The sequence below is a fragment of the Cariama cristata genome, unplaced genomic scaffold (assembly GCF_000690535.1).
Source record: "Cariama cristata isolate BGI_N322 unplaced genomic scaffold, ASM69053v1 scaffold28282, whole genome shotgun sequence".
In the NCBI taxonomy this organism is placed as follows: Eukaryota; Metazoa; Chordata; class Aves; order Cariamiformes; family Cariamidae; genus Cariama; species Cariama cristata.
Genome location: NW_009605984.1, coordinates 1 through 9,149, shown reverse-complemented (window position 1 = coordinate 9,149; position 9,149 = coordinate 1).

Sequence of the window (9,149 nt, the reverse complement as noted above, 5' to 3'; positions counted from 1 at the left end):
CTGGCAGGGGAATTGGAGAGGGATGTTGTGTGTGTTTGAGTTTTGGTTTTTTTGGGTTTGTTTTTTTTCCTCTCCTTATCATTTCAGTAGTGAGCTCCTAGAAAGGGAATGCTACTCTTGTGTCATGCAGGGTGCAGGTTTCCAGACACTGAAATGCTTACCTCAATAAAAATTAAAAAGAGGGGAGGGAGAAAAAAAGAAGAGATAGTTTTTTAAGGCTTGCAATTTTTTGAGTCCAGCCTAATGTTTTGACCTGCACTGCTGCAATACACTCTCTTTTCACTGTCCCTAATTTCATGTATATAGGAGTACTTTATTTATTAAACACCATTGGTCATTTAAAACTTAATAAAAAAATAACAAAAGCAAAACTGCATGATGCAGACCAGCAGAAATGCAGACTTTTAATGTGGTTTGAGCCAGATGAAAAAAAAAAAAACAACAAACAAAACAGCAACAAAGCAAATAAAAATCTGAGACTCTATTTAAATACATTGGACTTTATACCTACAGGTGCTACAGTCCAGTCTATTGTGTGTCAGGTGCTCTGTCGTGTTTAGTGTGTTCATTTTTTTTGTTTGTTTTCTCTCTTCTTTCTCTTTTCACCCCACTCCCCCTTTTTTCCTGTTTTGTACAGATTTTGGAGACATACAGGTAGATAAGATTTCTTGATACAGCATGTTACTGTTTTCTCAGTAATATTTTCAGAGGTCTTTCCCCCCCACCACCTTTTTTTTTTGTAGAACAGTGGGAGTTTTTTCTTTTCTAATCCAATTTTAGGAAAACATCAGTTCTATAATTATATAAAATTTGTAATCTGAGGGGCAGAAATTTATTGTAAATTCTTAACTTTTTATTGTAAAGAAAAAATATACAGAGTTTAACAGAAAATTATGCCTTTTCTGCTCCCAGCACCATCCCCTAAGGCTGCCTCTCTGCTGTGGAGTAGCCCTAAAATTCACCCTGCTGCGGTCTCTGTTAGTGGTTTGCCAGAGGCCCCATGGTGCCAATTGCACCAGCTTTTATTTGTCACATAGGTGAGTGGCCCTGGAGGACTCCTCAGCCCCAGCACACAATTTTCATTGCATGCTCAGACACCAGGAGCTAGGACAGGAGATCGCGTGCTGGGATGTGTGGTGTCTGGTGATGTCCCTTTGCCAGAAAGCTGGGGAAGTGCTGGGCCAGCCTGTTTTTAGCACTCCATGGTTTGCACTTCTGACTGCATCCACAGTCAGCTGCCAGTCACTGCCCATCGACTGAGGTTTTGTTAGCTAGACACTTATGCATCTGTCTTTAAAAATCTATCTTTCAAAGATCAGCATTTCAGAGCGTTCAGATGTGCGTCTCATACAGCTGATGTGCCTGTGGCTGTATCTTATCTGTATAGTGGCAGTAGCACACTCTCCACAGTCTGCTGTAGAAAAGAACTCTCATTTTTTTGCTGTGAGTGATGCTGTGCTGCTGTGAGGCACTGAGTTCCTCCTAGAAGTTGCTGGGCATCTTGGGCTTGTTTTGCAATCACCAGGGTGCTTGGCCTGGTGGCAGGAGCCTCTTGCGTCTTTGCAGATAGTTTCCCATAGTATTTGAAAATGGATAAACTAGGGTATTCCGATTCTTACTGAAATTAATGATTTTTCTTTTAACAATTGAGTTATTTTTAGTTCCTACTTTTTTTTTTAATTCTGCCCTTAAAAGAATCTTCCCCTAGACAGATCATTAGTAATATATTTTCAGAATTTTCTATGAGGAAATGTAATGTACACCTAATTAAGAGCTTAGGGTTTTTTTTAATGGGGCTGAGTTTCATCTATGTTTCTCCTATTGTCTGAGACTTGCATTATCAAAACCAACTAGGATTTTAATTAAAATAATTGCAACCAATTCAGTACCATGACAGCTTGGATAAACAAGCTCCCTGTTTTCCCTGCTTGAAACCTTTTCCTGCATGCATTAACGTGAGTTATGCCATTGCTGTAACATGGTGGTCGCTCCCATGTGGAGAACAAACCGCAGCCGGCGTTGGAGGCAATAGCAGCCCACCTGGCAGCCGCTCTCACCAGCATCACCGCCACGCAAAGCCCAGGGACCTGGCTCTGCAGTGTGTCACCATCCTCCGACGGTGGGGACAGCCTCACTGACCACAGCCAGGGTACAGACATTCCTCTAGGACACATGGGTCTGTCCCACCGAAATCAGTGGCGAGGTTAGAGCCAAAGGGTTGGGAACAAAGCATGAAGTGGTGGAAAGGGGCCTGGCCTGAGACTGTCTGCAGCGCTGGAGGAGGATCCCTATTTTAGGTGGGAAACCTGTCCTAGCTTGGGGATTTGCAAGGAAAACAAGTAACCAAAACCACCAAGGAGTATGAAGAACCACCTGCATAGCTTTGATACACCCAGCTGTGACCTGGGCTACCATGTAGCGGGAAACTTTGTTTTCGTGGAAAGTAAGGTGTTCCCTATGAAATGGCAGTTCACAGAAGAAATCCATTTTGGCATGGCCTTCATTTCAGGAAAGAAATTGGTGACTCTTCATTTCAAAATGTTGTTCTTACACTTTCTCATTTTCGTATTGTTTGTAGTGCTCATTATCTTCCGACATGTCAGTAGTGGTGCCTCTTGTATCTCCAGATCAGAGTGTCTCCAGGAAAGAAGAGATGTTTTCAGTCCATAGTAAGTAGCAGCAGCCCTTAATGAGTTGGAAACTGAAACGATAGAGCATTTATTTAACTGAGTTTGTATTGCATAACGTGTCAGTACAGATGTCATGAAATAACATTAAAGTGATCAAACATACAACATTTGAAGTAACATTTTTAAACTTTAGAATAAAAAAGAAATTAAATTTTTATGGTAGAATTTTTCTTGAACGAACAAAGTTTAACTTTGTTTTCCAGGGGAAACTTCACTGAAATCAGTATGATTTCATACGTATGCGTACACACAAATAGTTTTATTGAAACTGTTTTTGTGACGAATTCCTGTTTCGACAAAACAATATCTGACGAGACCTGTTATCAATCAACCAACATTACTGCACCTTTAAAAACTTTATTAAACTTTATCGGATTGCAAGGTCAGCCTGTTTCTTGGCATACTATCAGATGTAGGCTCAGTGGGACCAGAGGGAGATCCGCATCCCATGGGCTCAGGCCCTGCTCCATCTACTAAAGGAATCTGTTGCATACAACAGTTTTCTGCTAACCAAATGTTGTCTATACAGAATCATTTCAGTTTTGTATTGATGTGATTTTAAACTTTCCTACCGACAGGGTTTGTAACTGTAGAACTGGTATTTCAGGACTATGTAACTGTTGTTTGTGAGTGTGTGTATAATAGATGCACCCACCCACACCCACACATACACAAGCACGTGTGTGCGTGTATATATACAAATTAGTTACCCAGTGAGGTCTCTTTCCATGTTCTCTATGTGGTAGAAGCAGACTGCAGTTACCTAATGTAGTTCTTTCTCTGTTTGGGGACTCTTAGACCAGTTTTTAATTTTTTCCTTGTTTTGAAAGGAATGATGTTTTTTAAAGTTGGGGTTGGAGCTAGGGGGAAGGGATCGGGGCATGACAAAAGAAAAACCACAACCTTTTTAGTACTGGATTTTAAAAAGACGTGTTCTCAAACATGAGCAGTTACCACTAGGGCTAACTGTGGGCAGGCTCTGCATTGTTGAAGATAAATTTAGGGCGAGGATTCATTACACTAGCAGCATTATCTTGCTTGTAAAACAATGAGATGCATTTTTTTAAAGAAACGGTATTTGCATATCTTTTTAAATGTCATTTTTAAAAATAAATAAACCACCAGCTAGGATTTGACACAGGCCACTTAGAACTTACCCCTGATACTGGCATAACCAATCCAGAAAGATTTGTTGTTGTATTTTTGTTTTGGGTTTTGGGTTTTTTTTAATATTTAAAAAAATGTTACTTTTCTGTATGATGTGCATGCAAATTTACCGTAACTCTTTTTCTTAAAACTTTTTAGTGCCATTTCTAGTATATTCCTGTAAATGTCAGTTACTGAAAAGAAATGAGTCAATGTAAGTAGTTTAGCTTGTTTATTGCAAATTGCTGGCCTCAAACACAACAGAATTAAAAAAAAGAGTTAGAAAGTAATCTTTGATGTTACTGGTAATCATGGACCCTGGTCCTGGGGCATTTGTTTTGTTTTCATAATAAAAAGAAAAATTGTTTTGTGTGTGCAGTTTGATCCCATATTTTCCCCTCTCCTCTCCCTTTCCCTTTCCTCATCTCCTTTTTCAGGTGTTGCACTTGCTCCAGTTGAAAACCTGTAGGGCTTTGATCGAGCAAAGTTGAGTAGTATTGCCAAGAGACAAATGTAAACATATTAAGAGTCCTAGTGCCATGAATCTTGAAGTAATTTGGAAGTAATTTTGCAAGTCCAGCTGTTAGTGCTGGTGGAGTGCCATGCGAACGGGGCAAACTGCTGTCAGAGCAGGGGGCAAGTCTGGGGCACTGCCAGCTTGGCCTGGGGTCTCCGAATCAGAGTTCAGTACCTGGCGTAGACATGCTCTAAATACACCTTTCTGTTGGTGAGGGAAACACTCAGGCTGCTTTAATGTACCAGGGCAGCCAAGGAAGGACTTTTACTCTTCCTAGAAGCCTACAATCTGAAGGGGTCTTAGATTATGTGAGAATTGCATCTGATTGAGGTAAGTTCAGCTGAAAAAGAGGAGATGGGAATTTCACCCAGGTTTAATGCTGACTACTTTCGAGCCACCAGGACCCAAAGGAACCAGAGGGACTTTCTCACCCACACTGCAGCAGTACCTGCTCCACCAGACGGTGCTGGCCCTGCAGGTCAGCGAGCCCAGGGTGACCGGGACATGGAAGACACAGCTGGGAAAGGGGGGGCCCAAGGTAGCTGGTCACATTCACAGCAGAGTCCTGACATTCCTGTATGGTGGCCAAAATCTATTTTGGTCACTGAAGGGATTTAGGCTTTGCTGTTAGGTTTCTCAGATGCATGCCTGATGATTATTTATAAGGTAAGGGTTACGACAGCCTGCTTTCCCCAGGGTTAATCTTTCTCTAACCCTGTTCGTGCTCACTGGGTTTGAAAGCCATGGTCTCACCACGGTTTCAGCAAACCTGTTTTGCTTAGCTTTTGTATCGGTATACCTGTGTGTTGTATCAATGATACCCCCAAAGGAAATGTTTGTTCAACCTATCCTCAAAATCTCCTGCAAGGCAGTTGCCCCGCAGGAGGATGTTTTCTTTAGCATTTACTAGCGAGTTATTTCTAGGTGCATCAAGCAGTGCTGCTTCTTACAGACTTGGAGGAGGTTGGGGACAGGCAGAACACCGTTGGGGTTCGGCTCACACCAATACCTGTATCGATAGAGGTTTGTGTGATATCCAGAGGCTGTCCTCGTCCTTGAATGCACCACTAAGACTTGACAAGGGCTGTTGGGCTTGGGAACCTGGAGAAGCCTCCTCTGCACGCAGCCAGTCTTCACAGGTAAAGCGGTGTGACTTTGGGGAGGGAGGTTACCCACAGCCCCACCAGTAACTGTGAGGTAATTCCCAACTGGGAGGAATGGCCTGTCTGCTGTGCTTTCCCTCTTTCTGCCTGGGTGGGGATTGGGAGTGATAATGGCTGTAATCCTCACATGTGCCAAAGTGATTAACGTGCAGAAGAAAAACAGCTGCTTGCGATGATGCATTCAAATCATTTTAATACACTTTATCAAAGAGGCTACAACAGCATTTTAAACAAGTGCATCAACGCTACATGACTGGCTTACAGAAATGCTCGCTCGTAGCAGCCACTCCACAAACCTGCTGTGACTAATAAGGACACACAGATATGGAAAATAATACAGTCACATTCACAGAGAGATGGAAGAACAAGTCATGCTCTTCCTGTACTGTCATGTGCAGCCTCAATCCTGGAAGACTTTGTGCACATAGTTAAGTTTTTATTCTTGTATAGTCCAATTAACACTCTTCAAATAACTGAATTTTTATTTTCCAGCCACATAAACAAAGAGACTGATTATACCCAAAATAATCAACTTTCTTACTGAAATTAAAAAAAAAAAAAAAAAAAAGCTATGTGTTGTTTTTTCTATAAGAAAAGAAAATGAACAGCTGGATTTGGGGATGTGCTGTTCCTTAAACTCCCAGAGTTTGCACGCTCCCCTGGGTGGCTGGAAAGGCCCTGAGCCCACCTCTCCTGCCTCTCAAGGTCGCTTCCACCTGCGGTTTCCAGGGGAGCTCTCGGAGCAGCCTCCTGCCCCTTGGTATAAATAATCACCGGTTCACCCGGCCAAGAACTGGAGGCCTGGGTGGGTGATGCATCCCAGGCATTGCTCTGCCTTAAACAGCACGCTCAGTACAGGAGCACCGCCACCGCTGCCAGCAGCTTTCTGAGTCTCGCTAGTTTTGTGAATCTCATTGAATGCTTTTTCCCCAGTTGAAAAACATCTAGTCACCAAAATATTTCCCATCCAGAGCTAGTCCTGGCAAGATCAAGAGGACTTTTTGAGTGTGCAGAGCAATGCACGGGTCTGCAAAGCACTGAGGTCCATCAGCAGGTTTCATTTTATGAGCACGCATATGTGTAAGGTACCAAACATCAACACATGCATAAATAGTACTTTAAAAAAAAATGAGCTGCCTATGGTTTGCAGGGCATACATGTAGTACGGATCAGGGCTGAGTACATCAAACCTCTACGATCTCATGTTAAAACAGGTATGTTCTGCTCAGCACATTCAGTTCAGCAAACTTGGGTGCGTGTGTTGTAGTATTTAACGCACACAGGAGAGGGTGGAAGAGATTCTTCTTCACCGTATTAGAAACAAATAAAGTGCTTGAAAAATGCAAAAGAGGTTTTAGATAAACAGAAGTAACGACTGTGCCTAATTTTAGGCAGGTAAATAATCCATACTGAAGTCAACATCAAATACTGATTTGCTTGAAGTTAAGCCTATACCTAAGTGCTGCTGGATTAGGCATGCAGGGCTGCAGGAGGACGTCCTAGGCAGGACGTAAAGGGAGTCTGTCTGAAGCCCAATGTTGTACTTGTAATGCCAAACCCTGGGGACACAATTAGCAGCCCTGGAAGTGGTACTGCTTTGTTTTTAATAAACATTTGGGTGCTTGCTGTGTTGAGTTTCGCAGCTTGATCTTCCTTCGAGCAAGTTAGGGATTCAGCTCTAACGGAAACAAACCTGAAAGCAGTCTCTATCGCCAAGAAGTGCAATTGTAGTATTTTTTCCCTCCTAAAAATCCTTCAGTTAGTTGAAACAAACACTCCCAGACACAACCTTCAGAATACATGCACCAAATCTACTATCCAACCAAACTGGAAGATAAACTCTAGCAAGCTACTGCATGCATTGAAGCTTAAATGCAAAGCGAACTTCAGTGGACTGTTTTCTTCTGCAGCTGATCTCTGGGGGCAGGTACACACTGTGTAGGAGCTTCCTTGGCAGGCAATGTGTGTATTTACAGTAGCTTTCCTCCTGTTGCTTTCCTGGGCCTGTCCCACCCTTTCAGGTGGCTCACTTGGTGATGCATTCCTGAAGCGTGGGCTGGGGATCTAGCTGGGTGAAGGGAGTCAGCTCCACAAGTCCTGTCTGTTATTTCCGTGATCCCAAACTGCGGCATCAGAGAGGGCCCTTTGCTTTGCACAGGATGGAACTGCACGCACCTTTCCTGCCAGCTGTCTTGAAGGCTCAGATGAAATTCCCAATACTTTCTTTCCCTCTTCCCCCCTCCCCCTGCCACTAAATCACTTCATTACGTGGTTGTAAGAGACCACTTCCAGGGCAGTAATTAAAGGGAGACAGGGCAAGCAGAACAAGTAACGGCCAGGTAGTTTTGCAGATCACCTTCCTAAAATCTTAGTCTTGATGAAAATGGATCTGCGCTCGCCTCTCTCCCACCAGCATTCGCAGAGCTTTGGCAACACGTAAGGACTAGCAAGTCAAAGTGCTGGCTGGGGATGGCTCCCAAATGACAGCGGGTGTTTCTCATGGTACACGAGCCACTTACAAGCAACACATGGTCCAGCATGGACGCTGCCAAGATGCTAGGCAGCAAACATGGGCTCCTGAGTTCCCGAGCGAGGCTGTTTTCGTTATACACACTCAATGACATGCAAAATCTGATGCTACCAACAGCAAAAACAAAGATAAACTTCAGCCAGCCTTTCCGGCCTGTCCCGTACACACTGCTTTAGCTGCAGGGCTGTCGTCAGGATGGTGCAAACCCATCTCCCTCAGCTTGATGCAAGTCTGGTTTGTCTCCACATGAGGATTTCTAATGCAAAACCACCAAAATTACATAATAGCACAAAACTTAGATTGCCCCGTGTCCCTGGAGACATCCAGCTTGTTTTTGTCCCGCACCAGGATGGCTTCATTGCCGTACTGCGAGTACCACATACTCAGACTCCGGCTCAGGTAAGTGTTGGGGGGAGCCGACTCCAGTTTCTGCTGCTGCTGCTGCCAGATGAGCAGAGAGGTGTCCCTGTACCGCAGCCGGGCGTAGCCCTCGGACAAGGCTTTTTCAGGGAGGGGCACCCTCCCGTTCATTACTTTGTCAGTCATCTGCTCACGGATAGCTCCGAAGATGAGAGCTCCCTCCCAGCAGCTCCAAAATAAACCCCGCTGGGTCGGTCCAGGTCAACTGCTGCTGCTTTAAGCTCAAGGGAGAACATCCCCAGGGGCACGGCTCTTGGGACCCACAAGCCCTTGGTCGGTGTGAGCACCGCTCAGGAAAGGGAGCGGGGATACACGCACCCAAAAATCACAACGGGCAGCCTGGCCTTGCTTAAATAACAAGCCAGGGCTTCCAAAAGCTTATCCAGTGGTGATGCTGCTACGTGTTTCATCTTGCGAAGGGACACGAGCTGCCTGTTGTTCAGAGTCCATGAAGTATCTCAAAAGGCGTGAGCGGTGTCTCCACAGCGGTGGGCTTGCTCCGCAGCCAGGCAGGACAGGCTGAGTGGCTCTGGATGAATTTTGCTTTCCTGAAGAACGGATCCCGAAGCTGGAGGTCAGACCTAAGAGGTCACCAGCACCCGGGCCCGTGCATCCGCCTGTGCTTCACGCTGACGCCAGACTGACGGACGGGAGCTCAGCAGATCGCGTACTCGGGGATGCAG